This window comes from Pelobates fuscus, chromosome 1, assembly GCF_036172605.1.
Source record: "Pelobates fuscus isolate aPelFus1 chromosome 1, aPelFus1.pri, whole genome shotgun sequence".
NCBI lineage: Eukaryota > Metazoa > Chordata > Amphibia > Anura > Pelobatidae > Pelobates > Pelobates fuscus.
The window spans coordinates 86,385,946-86,403,640 of NC_086317.1; the positions used below are offsets into that span (position 1 = coordinate 86,385,946).

General features: G+C 41.2%; 1 protein-coding gene across 1 annotated transcript in view; it reads right to left on the reverse strand.

Moving 5' to 3' along the window:
* The window catches only part of FAM222B (family with sequence similarity 222 member B), a 61,433-nt gene extending 45,593 nt beyond the window's left edge, over positions 1-15,840 (reverse strand). The window contains exon 1 of the mRNA XM_063449970.1: positions 15,759-15,840. The gene's annotated coding sequence lies outside the window, so the exon portion shown is untranslated. The remainder of the gene's footprint in view (positions 1-15,758) is intronic.
* Between the last annotated feature and the right edge of the window lie 1,855 nt (positions 15,841-17,695).

Consider the following 17,695-nt stretch of genomic DNA (forward strand, 5'->3'; position numbering starts at 1 on the left):
GATAGGTCGTATTCATGCTATCAAAATGAATATACTACCCCGAATATTGTTCCTTTTCCAAGCACTACCTGTCAAACTCCTTAAATCAGATTTAGCCCCACTGCAAAAGGCCATAGGGGACTTCGTGTGGCAAAACCGACGCCATAGAATATCCCGAAACATATTATACAGACAGAAAAGAAGAGGGGGGTTAGGCTTACCACATCTATATTTTTACTATGTGGCGGCACAGCTAGCACAGGTGGCCATGTGGCACGCGCCCCTAGACGTGAGGAGATGGGTAGATCTGGAATCCCTCCTCACAGGTCCAGACCTGCCCCAATACCACATGTGGGTACCTAAGGAGGTGAGACCTATTTTAAGAACCGACTGCCCCGCAATACTGAACTCCCCACGAATCTGGGACCTGTCAGCACACAAATACAAAATGGCTACATCACCATCCCCATTAACCCCCCTGTTGAGAAACAGGGCCTTCCCCCCTGGCATGACACCCAGAGAGTTTGCAAATCTCGAAAAAGTGGGATTACAAAGAATTTGCCACATGTTCCAAAATAACGAAGTCATATCATTCGAACTCCTCAAGCAGAAAGCACACCTCACTCCAGCGGACTTTTTCCGCTACCTACAATTACGAGACTTTTCACAACACCCCCACATGCAAAAAGCAGGCAAGGGTCCTTTGACCACCTTTGAGAAAATGTGTCTACGCGAAACAACTCCACAGGGCCTTATATCCATGTTATACGAGCACATTAGCACCGAAACAGAGGAGTGGGGCACATTGACGTACACGGGCACATGGGAAAGGGAATTAGGTGAAGTACTGGAGGGGGTGGAATGGAGGGACATATGGGAGGCCAACAATTCGGTATCCATCTGTGTGGCCCTTCAGGAGCAATCCCTCAAAACGATGCTCCGGTGGTACACCACCCCGGTCAAACTATTCCACATGAAACAAACCCCATCAGACGACTGTTGGAGGGGGTGTGGCCACAGGGGCACCTACCTCCACATGTGGTGGGAATGCCCAAAGGTGCAATGTTTCTGGAAAACAATCCACAACATTATTAAGAATATATTTCAGAGGGCCCCGGATCTCAACCCCTGGACATATTTACTAAACAGAGAAATAGACGGTTGGACAATTAGGGAACAGAGGTTAATCCAAAAACTGACGTTAGCAGCAAGGAGAGCCTTAGCCCAATCGTGGCTTAAAGTAGACATGCCACCAACTAAACAGGTCATATCCAATATAAAAGACGTTCACCTGATGGACGACCTTACAGCTAGAGTTCGAGGTACCACGACTAAATTTGAAAAGATGTGGGAACCCTGGGTAAACCGTGAGTACGCCTGACATACCCCAGGCCACCCCGTAGAGGAACAGGCAAAAGACCAGGGGTGTAGCCGTATCCTGCACCACACCGGCGCACCCATCCCCTTCTCCTCCCCTCTCTCCCTCCCTATCTCCCACCATCTTTCCATTCTGGCACTTTCCCCCCTCCTACTATCCTCTTCTCTCCACTGTTCTCTACTCTTTTTTCCTTTCAATTTAGGGGACGGGACATAAACACAGCACCTATCACGAGGGCTCACATAACGGTTCTCCGACACCAGACGAGGACCACACCAAAGAGCCAAACAATATAGTCCCAACCCACACATTAAGCATTATCGTAGCCACCACAGGCTGTTCATTATAGAAAGTATGCTGAAACGCTCACCGCTGGTTTTTCTCCAAGTCATATAAAAATAAAACCGAAAGATCATCGTAATAACATGTAACGAAAAACCTGATGTAAAAGTCATGATATTGCTCTGATAGAGACGAAATCACCTTGTATGTTAAATACCGATATTTAGCCATATATTATATTGTAACTTTCTTGATATGATCTTTCATTCAAAAATAAAGTTTAAAAAAAAAAAAAAAAATTATAATAAAAGTGCCCACCCCCCACACTACATTCACACACACACACTGCCCCCCTCCTACACAGTGCACACCACTGGACCACCAGGGAATGAGAGCCCCCCTCCCTGGCCAGCTAACAAGCAAAGAGGGGGGACGAAAAAAATATAAATACAAATTTAAATAAAATATTAATGTTAAAAAATATAAAAAAATTAAATAATAAAACAAAATTAAAATAAAATAAAAAAAAAATGCCCACCCCCCCCACCAAGGCTCTGCATCACACACACACTGCAAATAAATATTCAATTAATATAATTTTATTTAGAAATTTACCAGTAGCTGCTGCATTTCCCACCCTAGTCTTATACCTCGAGTCAATAAGTTTTCCCACTTTTTTGGGGTAAAATTAGGGATCTCGACTTATATTCAGGTCGACTTATACTCGAGTATATACACGGTAAATAATAAATACTGTGCAGCTCTGACCCAGGAAGCACCTCTAGTGACTGCCAGTGTTAACAGCAAAATGCCTTCAGGAACATACTCTACTCACCATAACAACTACATTAAGCTGTAGTTGTTCTAGTGACTATAGTATCCCTTTAAAGTCCACAGTGTATTAAAAGGTAGGGTTTTAACACGATTATGTATCATGGTATAGGTAAGTGTTCCCCAACTCCATCCAAAATCCACATCAGCAATCCAAGCTTTGTATGTATACCCACTGGAAATACCAACTGTGGGTGTGCGTTGAGGACTGGGTTGAAAATAAGTTATTTACAAGATGATCTATATAGAATTAATCTGTAGAAATAAGTGGTTTATTGTGTATGACAAGGGTACTACTTTGAACACTGCTTACTGCTCTGTATACCAATTGTAAACTAAATATTTGGAAGAAATTCACAAATGAGGCACCACCCTGACTGAGATATCAAAGACTGTTAGAGTTATCAAAACATCCTGTTTAAGCAAGCCAACAGTGGAAACAATGTACAGTATGATACAGATATTCGTGAATATCAGCAGATTGTCTCTAAAATTAAAAAGGTTTGTTCAAAGCTTAGAGCACTCACAATTGGGGTGGGGAGGAGGTTTAAATCAATAAAAATAAACACACCAGCACAAGGGAAAGCCTAAAGTGTGGCATTAGATTAGACCTTCACCATAGGAAAGCACCGACTCAATGCAAAGGTAATCTCTATAAACTGCAGGAAGCTCCTCTAGTGGCTCTCTAGTAGACAGCTATTAGAGCCAGCCTTAACTCTTTCTCTGAAACTGCAATTTTCATAGCTGCATTGCTAAGGGGACAATGAGATGAAGTGGTCTGGGTGCCTATAGGGTCCCTTTAAGTATTACACTCCCTATAAAAGCACTCTATATGTTTTCAGTTTGGCTAATTTGGCCTAAAATGTGACATTCACTTTGAGTTGCTGACAACTAGGACTTTAAAGCAGGGGTATGCAACCTTCGGCACTCACAATGTTGTAGACTACATCTACCATAATGCTTTAGCAGCCATAAAGCTTGCAAAGTATCAGGAAAGATGTAATCCACAATATCCAAAGTAGCGATGGAACTAGAATTCCAAAATAATCCAAAAGATATAGACAAAGTAGGGACCACTTTATCTTTTGTCCAACCCCAGCAGCCGCCATGTGTGACGGCTGAGGGATTCAGGCATCACCTCACTTAGTGTAAGACATGCTCTATGGTGACTCCCTCAGTCTCATGGGATCCTCCCTAGCCCCCCAGTGTTCTACTCTAGCTCATTGGCTCCTGGCAGATGAAGCACCTGGTGATGGAGAGGGTGCCCCAAAAGGAGATGGCAGCTGCTACTGGGCGCAGCTTCAGGTAAGTATAGCTTTGTTCCACTACAACCTACAACCGGCCCAAGCTTATTGTGCCAGAAGCAACCCTCCCTCCCCCTCCACTTGGTAAGGAGTAAAACGGTTTTAGAACATTTTGACTTTTTACCTGGGGTGGGTGACGCAGCCCACCTCCACAACTGATAACAGAGAGCCAGAAGCTCTGCTGCAAGAGCACCAGCAAGCTCCCCTAAGCCAAGCCCAAAATGTAAGTCTAGCTCAGATAAAGAGTTTCTCCATCCTCATCTTCAATGTGGGTGGGTGAGCATCACCCAGTGGACCACAGGTTTAAGGTCTTAGACAGTGTAACATGGGTAGGCTCCTGGGCACAATAACCACTAACGTGAACAGCAGTGGTTATGTTGCTTGGAGTGTTAACATTCAATTTCTTTTTACATCAATAGACCGTGCATGATATGAAAGAAACAAGACTTGGCAGCTCTTTCTAGCTTTTGTTGTGCACAACGTATTGGTAGGCACAGCATAACTTATTTCTCCTACAACAGGATATAGTAATTTATAGAGACACTTATTTCAAATGGTCTTCGTACCAGCATTTAGCATTTTTAAAACAGCCTATACAGTGTAGTGATAATTTCCAAGCCATTTCAAGGGACTAAACATTATTAGCTAACCTTTCCTTTCTATGGGCACAGAGAGTTCAAAGAACATTTCCTTCCTCCACAGTGGAAAACTGCAACCTAATCAGCAAGTAACAGCTTCCAACTTGCTGCCATTAAAAATGTTGCTTAGTTTATGCAATGACCACTGTGGTTTTGAAAATTGTGATACAAATCCAAGATGTCTGCCTCTACAGTGAAATATAGTTATATGTCCAAGGGGTAATTGCAGCAAACATCTTACTGTAGCTTAGTTAAGAAAATAGTGCTGAGATAATTCTTTTGAACAAAATCTACGGTATAAACAATTAATTATCAGGGCCACTTTAAAATGTCTGCATTAAAAAAAACAAAAAGAAAGAAAAGCATAAAAAAAAAAAAAAGGAAAGAATCGGACTTGAATTGCCAGTACTCCATCTGCTGGCTCAATTTTATACTGCAGACATTCGAAGCATTCTATATTGTCTAGACGCAGACAAAAAAAAATAACAGTTTTCACAAATATATAGGGGAAACTGGGATTAAAGTAACGTTGTAAATATAAAGAAGACTAAAAACAATTCAGAAAAAGAAAAAGTTAAAGTAGATCGAGTTGCCTCATGAGGAGCAGAGAGCAGGCAGACTAAAGAGATTTGCCATGAAACAGACTGAAGATCCTCCTATCAAGATTTAAGTCAGCTGAAAGGCTCATTCCAAGGACCATAACAACTTTGAATGTTGCAATGCTAGAGGTGGAGAGTACTCTGCACCTGGTCTCTTCTCAGAGTAGCTTATAAGTGGTATTGCCCCCTGGAGCAGTGACATCAATACAAATTGTTTTTTTCCTATCCAACTTGTGCATGCAGAACCTGCACACAATTTGGACAGACTTCCATACCCCGCCTCTTTGTTTTTGCCGAGAGTCCAAGCTGCAGCCATATGCATACATAGTCAGCAACTTGGGAGATAATACCACACAGCCAATTCACAAATCTGTCAATAACAGCCATTTCAGCTTATTAAACCGTTTCACTCATATCCGATAAGTGGAACTGCAGCTGGGGGCCAAACGCCTTATTCTTATAATGGGGGGGGTGAAATGAAAGAGCAATTTAGTTAATGTTCTCAAATACAAAACAGCATTTATTTTATAATAAAAAATAATAATAAAAATACCCCTTAGAACCTCCTAAATAGGATGAGGTTTGCAACCTAGTCAAGACATGAGATCCAGCTCTGTAAGCAGCCTTGGGGGTAAAACCATTACAGAACAGTTTAAAACCCTTGAGATAAGACAGGGACTGCCTGGCATTATAACTTCATTTATATGCAGTTATGGTGTCCAGAGTATTCCTTTAAATACAGTTAAACTGGAATAATCAAATTAAAGGATCACTATAGTGTCAGGAAAACAAACTTGTTTTCCTGGCACTAAATAATCCTTAGGTCCCCCCCACCGTCAAGGCCCCCCTCCAACTGGGCTGAAGGGGTTAAAGTCCCTTTCAGCCACTTACCTTAATACAGCACGGGACTCCCTTGGCGCTGGTGACCTCTCCCACCCCTCTAACGCCAGCTCCCAAGTGGAACTGTAGCTTAGTTAAGAAAATAGTGCTGAGATAATTCTTTTGAACAAAATCTACGGTATAAACAATTAATTATCAGGGCCACTTTAAAATGTCTGCATTAAAAAAAACAAAAAGAAAGAAAAGCTTTAAAAAAAAAAAAAAAAAAAAAAAAAGGAAAGAATCGGACTTGAATTGCCAGTACTCCATCTGCTGGCTCAATTTTATACTGCAGACATTCGAAGCATTCTATATTGTCTAGACGCAGACAAAAAAAGATAACAGTTTTCACAAATATATAGGGGAAACTGGGATTAAAGTAACGTTGTAAATATAAAGAAGACTAAAAACAATTCAGAAAAAGAAATTAGGTCAAAATGTTCCCTATAGTCCTGACACGCTAAATAACCCTAAGGTGATCATTACCTCAATTCTCACCTTGCATGGAAGTAAATGCAATGGACTGTGCATAAGGAGCAATTCTAGGGCAATGTGCTAATTAATAAATGAGGAGCATCAAATTGGTTTCAACCGCAGTGTTTAGAACTCTCCCTCAAAATCGCTTTATAATTATACACCAATGTAACCACCTGTTCCAGAAAACGCAATATAAAGATAGCCACATTCTAAATCTAAAAAATTATATATATTATTCAAAATGATAATTGATTATATTTTAATGTATACCCAATAAACATTTGGATTTTAATGAAGACCGAGCAGTGCAATCATCATTTTGAATACTTTGTATGATAACAGCCTGCTGATTTATGCACCCGGCATTATTAAAGAAAGCGTGAGTGCAAGGATATAATACATACATACATGATAGGAAAATCAGCACTCCCAAGTTTTTCACAAAACAATAGTTTATTTGAAAAGTGTAAAAAAAAAAAAAAAAAAAAAAAAAAATTGCCAATGTTTCAGTTCCACATAGGAACTTTCATGGGATTTTCCTATCCAGTATACAATTTAGTGCGATCGAGCACCGGGTGATAAGGCGGTGAGAGTAGGAGTGCAAGGCTATAATAATAATAATAATAAAAATAAATAATATATATATATATATATATATATATATATATATATATATATATATATATATATAAATAAATAAAATAGTATATTCCAACTTTGCATTGCAGTGGGGGACAGGGTTGCTGAGATATAGGTCAAAATGAACAAATCATGTTTTTCCAGTACTCTATTGGTATTACATTTTGATCACTGTACAGCGCAACGGAATTTGCTGGCGCTATATAAATAATCATTTACTTAATAGTAAATTTGCAGAATTTCCATTGTGAATGTTCAACTGACCCGTTACATTTTCTTACAGGCATACCCCGCCTTACATGCACTCACTTTACATACACTCGTGAGTAAGGACATACCTGCAAATGGATGTAAAGGTGCCTCGCGAGTACAGACATTTCCGCGCCTCTTCTGTCAGAGAGGGAACAGGAAATGGAAGGTTCTATTCTCGCTCGGACAAGTTACGTTCAGTGTGTCATTGGGGCAAGAACTTTTCACACCTTCTGACATGGCACAGGTTAATCATCTCATTCTGTTTTATGGGTTGGGTTAGGATCTGTAAATCTCAAACATGTTAGGACAAATTTATGTCTTCTCCTAGCTGAACATACATACATTTATTTTTTTATGCCCATACATTGTCCATATTCTGCAATCGGCTGCCATCAAGAGAAAGGGTTTACCCTGCCATTTTCTATAACTATGACTTAGCAGCTTAGCTGCATTAGCCACAATTCTGAGTATTCAAAGTTAAACCATAAATGCTTAAAGGACCACTTCAGCTTAATGAAGTGGTCTGGGTGCCAGGTCCAGCTAGGGTTAACCCATTTTTTTATAATTTATTAATGGGTTAAGCCTTCCCCCAAATCCTCTAGTGGCTGTCTCATTGACAGCCGCTAGAGGCGCTTGCGTGATTCTCACTGTGAAAATCACATTGAGAGCACGCAAGCGTCCATAGGAAAGCATTGTAAATGCTTTCCTATGCGACCGGCTGAATGCGCGCGCAGCTCTTGCCGCGCGTGCGCATTCAGCCGACGGGGCGGAACAGAGGAGGATCGGAGGCAGAGAGCTTCCCGCCCAGCGCTGGAAAAAGGTAAGTTTTACAGTTTTCCCCTTTCCAGAGCAGGGCGGGAGGGGGACCCTGAGGGTGGGGGCACCCTCAGGGCACTATAGTGCCAGGAAAACGAGTATGTTTTCCTGGCACTAGAGTGGTCCTTTAAAGTGATGAAGAGGTGTTTCTAAACAAAGTGTGCAACTAAGCTGCTAACAAATACAAAGGTTGTTTAAGGTTGTCAGATGAGTAAAATATTAAAAATAAGTGGCACAATTTGTAATTAGATTTTTTTTCACTGTTTGTTTTAACTGAATAAAAGCCCACTGGAAATCACTAAATAAATCACGAAGTAAAAATCACTGGAAATCTGCAGTTGCTGTATCAGTTATGCCTGTAAATTACTATTGCAATGCAGTACATGCATTGGGAAGTGAAAAAGGGTATTGCTTGACTTTAAGTACATTTTCGTTTTACATACATGCTCTGGTCCCATTGTGTACTTAAAAGTGGGGTATGCCTGTACAGCTTTGCAAAGTTGCATACAGACATCCACAAACTTTTCAGTTAAGAGCTTGACAAACATGTGATGTATACATCAACTTAAAAAGCACATATAGGTAAAAAAATGCAAGTATTTATCTTGTTTTTGGGGATACCTCACACATAAAACATTCTTGGCCTGCAGAGGTCAAACACCAAAAATGAGAGCAATCCTGTTTCAAAGATAGGTTTTTACATTATGATATGCAAGAAATGTTGTCAAACCTAGTTTTAAACAGAAATCATCTTTATTCCACCTCTCCCTCCCACCCCCCTTTTAATTCTGACTTTACAATGTGCATTGTATCAAGCAATATGGGTTACAATAATTCATGAGTAGTAAGCAGTTTTTCGAGAGAGAGAGACCCCCACCCCCTCCAAGTATAACATAACTTAAGAATTCAGTACAATTCCAATATGCTATTAATGTTCAAGCTACCTTTGACATATAGCACGATCAGTAAGGCACATGACAGCGGGATGCAGGAAGACTCAGCCAATAAAATTAAAGGTAGCAAGCAGCAAAACTACCAAGATTGATCACCATTCTCAGGAATGACTGCAGACTGCTGGCTTTCAAGAACTTGCAGGCTATGCATAATTACATTATACAATACCACATGTATCAATTACCAGCTTGCCTTAAACCATGTCAAAAGCTGCAGTGATTTTTAAACACACATGCACACAACCGTCTCACATACATGGTATTAAATAGTAGGGAGAGAAGGGGAGGGGAAAAAATTTTTTAAATAAAACACACTAAACTGTTAGTCCAGGAAACCCTAAACTCTGGTGATATACAGAATAAATATACACACAAAATTTGTACACAGAGTATATACACATAAAAATGAAAAACTTTAAAAGTACCCCACTTCGCATTCAAAGACAGATTATATTCGGCAGGGAAACAAAGTTTCATATCCTAATTGGATCCAATAGGTCACACGCTGCCTCGCAATTCACACACATGACAGCTGGGAAATACAGCAGCCTTTTCACTTTCCAAATCACTGCGCCATTCAGTACTACAATTGTGAACAAGAAAATTCATGCCAACCACAGCTGGGAGGGGAGGAAAAGAATTATATGCACTTCAAATTAGCAGGGAAAAATAAATAAATAAATAATAAGTGAGCATTCAGCTTACACAGTCAAGGAAATATGTCATGAAGCATCTGCTAAGCATATATCTGCATGAAAACAGGGAGAAACATTCAAACCTTATTAGGGATCTGGTAACACCAAAAATTCAAACTAAAGCACAATTCGCACTTCTACAATTTTGAAGAAAAAAAAACAACAACAAAAAAAAAAAAACACGTAAATCTCATTTAGTACTAATATATCTTTATGAATTATTTCTTCATGCCAAGACTGAATATTTAACTTCTTATTAAGATTTTATTGTGTGGAATATAGTCAGCAAGGTTAAAGTAGATCGAGTTGCCTCATGAGGAGCAGAGAGCAGGCAGACTAAAGAGATTTGCCATGAAACAGACTGAAGATCCTCCTATCAAGATTTAAGTCAGCTGAAAGGCTCATTCCAAGGACCATAACAACTTTGAATGTTGCAATGCTAGAGGTGGAGAGTACTCTGCACCTGGTCTCTTCTCAGAGTAGCTTATAAGTGGTATTGCCCCCTGGAGCAGTGACATCAATACAAATTGTTTTTTTCCTATCCAACTTGTGCATGCAGAACCTGCACACAATTTGGACAGACTTCCATACCCCGCCTCTTTGTTTTTGCCGAGAGTCCAAGCTGCAGCCATATGCATACATAGTCAGCAACTTGGGAGATAATACCACACAGCCAATTCACAAATCTGTCAATAACAGCCATTTCAGCTTATTAAACCGTTTCACTCATATCCGATAAGTGGAACTGCAGCTGGGGGCCAAACGCCTTATTCTTATAATGGGGGGGGTGAAATGAAAGAGCAATTTAGTTAATGTTCTCAAATACAAAACAGCATTTATTTTATAATAAAAAATAATAATAAAAATACCCCTTAGAACCTCCTAAATAGGATGAGGTTTGCAACCTAGTCAAGACATGAGATCCAGCTCTGTAAGCAGCCTTGGGGGTAAAACCATTACAGAACAGTTTAAAACCCTTGAGATAAGACAGGGACTGCCTGGCATTATAACTTCATTTATATGCAGTTATGGTGTCCAGAGTATTCCTTTAAATACAGTTAAACTGGAATAATCAAATTAAAGGATCACTATAGTGTCAGGAAAACAAACTTGTTTTCCTGGCACTAAATAATCCTTAGGTCCCCCCCACCGTCAAGGCCCCCCTCCAACTGGGCTGAAGGGGTTAAAGTCCCTTTCAGCCACTTACCTTAATACAGCACGGGACTCCCTTGGCGCTGGTGACCTCTCCCACCCCTCTAACGCCAGCTCCCAAGTGGAGCTGAATGTGAATGAGAGGCCAGAGCCGCGGGCGCATTAAAAACGCCCATAGGAAAGCATTTCTTAATGCTTTCCTATGGACGTTCTGGGTGCGCAATGTGATTTTCGCATTGAACGTCGGGAAAGCACCTCTAGTGGATGTCAGGAAGACAGTCACTAGAGGCTGGATTAACCCAGCAATGTAAACAGAGCAGTTTCTCTGAAACTGCTATGTTTACATCTCAAGGGTTAAAACCTGGGGGACCTGGCACCCAGACCACTTCATTGAGCTGAAGTGGTCTGGGTGTCTATAGTGGTCCTTTAAGATATTTTTGAGCACAGCAGTTGTCCTAAAATGAGAAGTTCCCTAGTTCAAAATTAATAAAAGTAGACATATGCATTTGTTGCACTTTTCCTTAAACAAATTGTTTTGTTTGACGGCAGCTTGATCTAGCTGGCATAGAACTACTTTGGATTAATTTTCAAATTGAATACCCTGCCATTTTTACCCCTTACCATCCCATGCAGATTTTCACAAGCTACGCACAAACTATGAAAGAATCAGAACCACAGTTAAACAACCCTATACAAAAATGTTCTACAAACCTTCAGTGACATTTATGGCATTCTATGAACTTTTAGAACTTGTCACGAACAGTCTTTTGTTTGTTTTTTCATGTTGTGTCCAACCCTATGCCGCCCCATTTTTTAAAATTCATTTTTAAACCTATGATTATTTTAAAAGTTATACATAAGGGAATTAAGGAATCTCCTGATGTATAATTTGCAGGTTGACAACAGGTGGAGCTTTAGTCAAGATCCACAGCATTATTCAACTTTGTCATTGGCTGGCCACCTTGCAATCACCTCCCACCAGTGTCTATCATTTCCTTGAGCATTGCAACATCAGTACCATGTTGACTCTCGCAGAATCTACTGAGTCAACACAGTGCTGTAAACCCGTCTCAAGTCCTCACCAGGCATGCGTGTGATTTGGCACACAGGCCTTAGCAAGGGCAAAGGAGGAGATTTACGGTGAAAGCCATCTTGGAAAAGCCAACATATGAACGGTATTCTCTGCAACAATGTTTATTAAAAAATTCATCTTGGCAATGCTTATGTCACAATTTTAACCCCTTAAGGACCAAACTTCTGGAATAAAAGGGAATCATGACATGTCACACATGTCAGGTGTCCTTAAGGGGTTAAAAGGCCACTCCAACTTCATAACATCTCAATTAAGACGTTATGTAGGTTGGAGTCCTTAGACACCTTCTTACCTTACAGGGTTAAGCTACTCAAGATGGCTTAACCCCAAAGTTTCCACACAGGCACCCATCTGACCTGCTTCCTCTGCCCGATGCAAATACAGGTTTGCCTTTGATGTTGGTGATAAGCTGAGAAAGAGGTGTAGGATTATGGAAAATCCTTAGAGAGTAAGACTAAACAGTAAGGAGAGACACAGGGTGCTGAAAGGTCTCTGTGTTCTGAACAGGAGATAAGATAAAAAATGAAGATTGCAAGATATGCAAATATAGAATACTCCACTGCCAGAGCTAAACCGACAGGATACAATCATTTAGAGTTTAAAATGGGACCCTGTTATACACAAGTAATTCTTAAAAACAACACCCAAAGCAGGACTAGGAGTATGTATTGTTAATGAATGCAAAAGCTAACACACAATACACAAACATTTTACCTGAATATATAGTCTGTCCCTTTATGCTTAGCATTGTAAAAGCTGCGTTTTCAGAGATAAAATACCGTAAGTGTTTGCATTTTAGTCCAAAGTCCACCTCTAGTGGATGCCACTCTGACAGCCACTAGAGGAACTTCCTGGACATTTTGCAGGACCTATGTTCATCCACACTGTGCATGGAGATGCTGAACGGTACCCAAATAGATGCACTGATTCAATGCATCTCTACGTGGAGTTGTTGACTGCTGTGCATGCGTAGCGGCCTCCAAAATAGTTTCCTATGAAGAAGCAATAGATAGGCTGAGATCATCAAGTATAAGGATCTCTGCCAAGGAGGTGGGACTGGCAGGATGGAGACCAGTACGACAATGGATAAACGGTAAATTTAACTTCATGAAAGAATCCCCAGTAAGCTTTTATATATACACTTTAGCAAGCTCAATTTTCCCCTACAAATAAGCACCCAATGTATCCATTTGTAAAGGAACAGCATGTTGCACAGGGTGTAATAAAAACTCAAAAGGGTGTGATTATGTTGGTACCACACAACTGATAAAGCATCATGGAAAATAATCCTCAAAAAACAGAGTACGGACAGGGGCAGGAGAAAAAACATTAAGATTAGAGGAATTGCAGAAGCGGTGCCGTTGGACGAATTGCCCCATTTTGTCAGGCGGTTGGTGGCCTCACTCCTCCCAAACAAACAGGCGAAATATTTTGCATTCGACGGGGTATACCGCATAGCCAAACCCCAGCAAGCGCCGAAGGCAGCCCCCCGCGACACCATCTTGAGATGCCAAACCTTAACGGATAAAATTGCCCTAATGATGGCCGTCAAAGGACACTCACCATATGACTTCGAAACGCATAAACTTACCTTTTTCCAGGACTTAAGCAGAGACACTCTCCTGTGGCGCAAGAGCCTACAACCCCTTACCACCGCCCTGCAGTCAGCGGGCATCACATACAGGTGGGCAACCCCCAGAACACTGTGGGTGACCAAGAACGACCAACACTTCAAGATCTCCACTTTGAAAGAAGGCCCAGCCTTACTGACCACGCTGGGAATACCCGCGGATGCCACGGTACCAGCCACTGCCCACCTGGGGCCCACGCCTTGACGCTCACACGGACTGTACCACTAGCTTAACAATAATGTTGTTACTATTGTTTATGTTGTTTAATTTCATTTGTTTCTGACCAAGTTACGTTACTCGAGTCCATAAGGAACCTTGTCCCGATCCAACACGGTTGGAAAAAGTCATAACGAACGGAGATTTGCATATAGACCACCACACTGGCCCCACAAACCCTCCCCCCCCAATAATGCCTGAGGTTAAACGGCATGGCATGCTAAGGAGCTCTTGCATACAATAAAACACTGAGCCTTGCAACCAGAAGGGTCTACAACCCAATCAAAACTCGTACGCTTAAGCTCCGCATCATAAATTCATATATAAGCGACACATAGGCGCCCAACCCATTAATCTAATAGGCCTATATAACTTCAAGCGAGCATGGGGCCAGGCATTACAAGAACCCTCACCTGTACCAAGATCCCAACATTGCTTAAAAACCCCACTGGGACAAACCTGTGTCACACGCCACGGGTACAGTAAGATGACTCATTAGAACCACAGTCCTAGTTTTTAAAATTTAAAAAATTTTGTGCAGAATTGAATACGGCTTTACATGCATGACAACTACAATGTGAATGTACCAAAGCATACGCTGTTGTGGCGTCATTATCTATGTCTGTAATATTGCGAAGCACCAAAAATAAAGAATTTAAAAAAAACAAAAACAAAAAACAGAGTACGGTAGATAAAGCAGCACGGTCTCTACTCTGGAGTGACAGTTCCAAGTAAACGCTATTGCTGTGCTTACTAAAGTGAATAAAGCAGTTTAGGTACGTAATATTTGCACTTCTGAATTGTGAGTGACTTCACCACCCCAAGATGCATCCCACGCACTCATGAACACTTAGAAATCCATTATAGGTGCATGTGTGGTCATTACTTTAGTAGTGTTTAACATATGCGTGCATTAGGGATCGACCATCTATCGGTCTGGCCGATATTCGGTAATTTCGGCAATATCAGTATCGGCCTAAAAAAAAATAATATAATATATATATATATATATATATATATATATATATATATATATATATATGAAAAAAAATATTATACACTACATCCACTACAAACACACACACACTACAAACACACACTGCTGCCCTGTCTAAACACACTGCATCCACTACATGTGGCATGTATATTTTGTGCATTTACCTTTAGAAATTGTTTATATTTTTAAAAAAATTGTAAATGTACAGAATATCGGTAAATTATCGGCCTGAAAGTTCACAGATTATCGGCTTAAAAAAAAAAAAACATATCAGTCGATCCCTAGCGTGCATTGAGTACAGCACTCAGTTAAGTTAACTTGATGATGAGCGATTTGGTTTTGCAAAATCCTCACTTGTCCCTGTTCCACTTTAACAGCTTGCTGAGCAAAAGCAGTCCCTAATACAGACTAGCATGATACAGCATTTACTATACAATTACCCAAAGGCTAAAAAAACCAACCAGTATTTATTTATTTTTTTAACACTAAACTGAATTCTAGCAAGTTAATTTGTAAAATCAGAAAAGTAACTGACTTGGAGAAATAATACAATTTAGCTATTGTCACAGCCTATGTGATCTTCAATTATGGAAGATTTAGTTATCTGCTGTTTAGTGAATTAACCGCAATAGACAGAAATAAATAATATTTCAGTCTTCCTGGTACACATATATATATATATACACACATACACACTCTCTGCCTAGCACGTTTTGGCAGCACGTTGAGGCCTACCCTTGCAGGTCTGCCCCCAGTCTGGGCTTTATTGAGACTCTGGCTCCAGCAGGGCCTTGCCCCGGCTCCCTGGTGGGTGAGTGACTGTGTCCGGGCAGCCATGTAGCCTGCAGGGCTGGGAGGACGGTGAGAGCAATGAGCACCGGGGGTTAAAGCACTGTCTGGGGTTAGAGGGGGGGTCCTGTATTAGTAATCCCCCCCGGATCACTTACTGTCTCTGAAAGAAACACATTTCTCCCGAGAAGCGACTCTCCCCTCCGGTCATCTGCCGATCGCTGCTTCACCGAAAGTGCGGAGCTCCCACCGCCCACATCCGGGAACTACCCGAGTCAGGGGTCCTTCCAGCAGGACTGAGCTGGCCAGCGCGCTGCCTGCACACAGAGCCTCCTGCCTGCAGCACTCCCTAGGGCTGGGCTCTGTGTGCAGGCTGTGTGATGGCTCAGTGTGCAGGCTGTGTGATGGCTCAGTGTGCAGGCTGTGTGATGGCTGAGTGTGATAGCTCTGTGTGCAGGCTGTGTGATGGCTGAGTGTGATAGCTCTGTGTGCAGGCTGTGTGATGGCTGAGTGTGATAGCTCCGTGTGCAGGCTGTGTGATGGCTGAGTGTGATAGCTCCGTGTGCAGGCTGTGTGATGGTTTTGTGTGCAGGCTGTGTGATGGCTGAGTGTGATAGCTCTGTGTGCAGGCTGTGTGATGGCTGAGTGTGATAGCTCTGTGTGCAGGCTGTGTGATGGCTGAGTGTGCAGCCTGTGTGATGGCTCTGTGTACAGGCTGTGTGATGGCTGAGTGTGCAGCCTGTGTGATGGCTCTGCGTGCAGGTTGTGTGATGGCTCTGTGTGCAGGCTGTATGATGGCTGCTCGGGGGCATGGGAATTAAAGATACAAGCAGGATAGATGGGGTGTACCAGTGTTCATGGGAATCACTGACTCACTTTAAAAAGGCATGGGCACAGCATAGTGTATTATTATTTTTTATTATATATTCATTGTCAGGGGTGCATGTGTTCAGTTTGAGTATGGGTATCTTTATTAACAAAACAAAAATAATTAACAGCCAAGATTGTGAAATGTTATGTAGGATAAAATAGATACGTTTTACATATTTACAGTGTGGCCGGAATTTAGCAATATTTTCTGCAGCGCTTCACAATTATAAAATGGGGTTATGACAAGAGTAATTGATAGTAAGCTGGTTTGAACAAGGTCCTTATCAACCTATTGTTCCTGTAACATTTTGTAATTGTCTCATTTATTGTTAAATCTCCTCCTCTTATAATATTGTAAAGCGCTACAGAATATTTTGGCGCTATATAAATATCAATAATAATAGTAAATAGCATTGACAGAGACAAATGAAGAATGAGATTAAAGTCACTGTTCCATCACAGACTTCCCAATGCAGCTCAGTGAGAAGTCTTTGCAAGGCAGGTGTTCTAGGCAATCACAGCCTGTTGAGTTTCACTCCAGTGAGCCAACCAAACCAGCAAGTAAAAGGACCTGTTGTCTGATTGATAGCTAGGGGTGTAATAAGGTTACTTTATAAAAGTGCCAATTACAATTGAAATCTGGGCACTCTTGACGCATGAAGCACTTCAGCAAACTAAAGTGTTTTATGTGCTTGGAGTTTTCCTTTAAGTAAAATATATATTTTTTTCATTTTGACAATTTTTATACGTTTTCTGGGAATGGGGTGGGTAGGGGGTCGGATGCAATATATCAATGCATTATCATCACATCAATTTGACATCTTAATACAAGTGGTTACAGAGAATCAGCGGAACAAAATCGGCACATACAACTCTCAACTGTGCAATGCTTATCAGGCATATCTCTATTATTGATTCGTAACGTGTTCCGGTCTCCTCCAAAGTGACCAGGATTGCAATCAGTGCTAAGGTTTCATTCATAGCGTATGATAAGCCTTTTACCCGCTCCATCCCTCCACCCCTCATTTCGGCTGGCTAGGCTACCCCTGCACTCTTCTCACTGTGCGTTCAGTTAAGTCTCCCTCTCAGGGGAGGACGTTCCTTTACATGATGGGCCTATGGTAACTGTGCCCATCACATAAGTGTCCCACATATATTTGGCCTCCATTGTGATAGGATTTGGGGCCAGGAAGTTGTGTGACATCTGCTCGTAGTCCAGTTAAGA